The 1,738-nt window shown below is 38.1% G+C and overlaps 1 non-coding gene across 1 annotated transcript; it reads left to right on the top strand.

The window, feature by feature from the left end:
- Positions 1–397: 397 nt before the first annotated feature.
- Positions 398–504, top strand: LOC138807437 (U6 spliceosomal RNA). Its single transcript, XR_011366149.1, has one exon. It is a non-coding gene; the product is annotated as a U6 spliceosomal RNA (small nuclear RNA).
- Positions 505–1,738: the final 1,234 nt, after the last annotated feature.

The following is a 1,738-nucleotide window of genomic DNA, read 5'->3' as shown; positions in this document are numbered from 1 at the left end:
AACAAATATCTGGGATTATTTTGTTTTTGACATGTCAATCTTGACTTTATTCTTAAATTTGTGCTTATGTAAGAAATTTATGGTTCTAAAATTTCATGACAATTCTTTTGAACTTATTTTTTGTTGAATTGTCTAGTTTAATAAAATCCAACTGCACTTTTTTGGGGGGGATCCATTCGTGGGGCCTGAACTCTGGGCTTGGGCGCTGTCCCTCAGCTCTTCAGCTCAAGGCTAATGCTCTACCACTTGAGCCACAGCACCACTTCCAGCTTTTTTCTTTTTGCTTATGTGGTGCTGAGGAATCGAACCCAGGGCCTCATGCATGTAAGGCAAGCGCTCTACCACTGAGCCACCTTCTCAGCCCCCACAATTGCACTTCTGATATAAAAAATATTCTGTGCTCAATTCAGCCACACATACACTAACATTGGAACGATACAGAGAAGTTTAGCATGGCACCTGTGCAAGGACGATATGCAAATTCGTGGGGCGTTCCATATTTTTACAACAACAGATGCTGGAGGGGATGTGGCCACAAGGGAACCATACAACATTCTTGGTGGGAGTGTAAACTTGTTCAACCACTTTGGAAGACATTATGGATGTTCCTCAAAAGATTCCACATAAAGCTCCCCTTTGACCCAGCAATCCCACTTTTGGGGATTTATCTAAATGATCACAAACAAGACCATACTAAAACTACCAGCAAAACTATGTTTATTGCAGCATTTTTTTACCATAGCTAAGATATGGAACCAACCAGCTGTCCCCACTACATGAATGGATCAAGAAAATGTGGTGTATATACACAAAGGAATTATATGCCTCCATCAGAAAGAATGACATTGCCCCATTTGTTAGGAAATGGAAAGATTTGGAAAAAAATTTATTAAGTGAAGTAAGCCAAGTCTAAAGAAACAGGTCCCATGGTTTCCCTTATTTTCAATAACGAATATATGTCTGGGGTAAGCAGACAAGGTCAAAAGCTATGTGCATATGAACAGATATGATAACGTTAAGGGAATTGAACCCCACGATAGGGAAACAAGTAGTTTTTTGTTTCTTGCTATTGTTTCTAACGTACTTATAATGTGCGATGTGAATTTTTGTTTCTTTGTATATTCCTCCCCCACTCTATAACCCTTGTTTTCTCTGTATTTGAAGTTGGTGCATCTGCCTCTTTTATGTACGCTTCTCTAATTTGGGGAGGAGAAGGGAAAAAATGAGTGCGCATGAACGCATGTGCATGTATGTGTGATGGTATGCTCAGAGTTTGAAATCAGGGCTTAAAGGTCTTGCTAGGCCTTTCCTCTCTAGGTTGGTGAGGTACTATATGAGCTACATCTTCTTTCCTGGGTCTTTGCTAGTTCATTAAAAAGTATGAAAAATAATTTCATGAATTTTTTTTTTTTGGCCCTGATTGACTTCCAATGGTTATCCACAAATCCCAGGTTCCTGAGTAGCTATCCTGAGTAGATAGGATTACAGATGTGACTAGCCAATACAAGGCTTTCAGAATAATTTTAAAAGTAGAAGAAAATTTACTTCATGGGGGCCTGTTTTATTATTTCCTACTTTTAAAGCATTTTGGATTGATTAAGTGTGAATTTATTTCATTTTTGGATTCTTAAAAGACAGTAAGTGATGATATTTAAAAGTTTTGGTACTTTTTAAAAAAGGAAACTGGAACTGTGGGACAGAAGAAATTTGTCTCTCTTTGGACCTCAATTTAGAAGCT

This window comes from Dipodomys merriami, unplaced genomic scaffold, assembly GCF_024711535.1.
Source record: "Dipodomys merriami isolate MVZ:Mamm:240054 unplaced genomic scaffold, mDipMer1.0.p SCAF_101, whole genome shotgun sequence".
Taxonomy (NCBI): domain Eukaryota; kingdom Metazoa; phylum Chordata; class Mammalia; order Rodentia; family Heteromyidae; genus Dipodomys; species Dipodomys merriami.
Note: the sequence above shows the minus strand (reverse complement) of the source record. Positions and strands in the feature narration are given on the sequence as shown.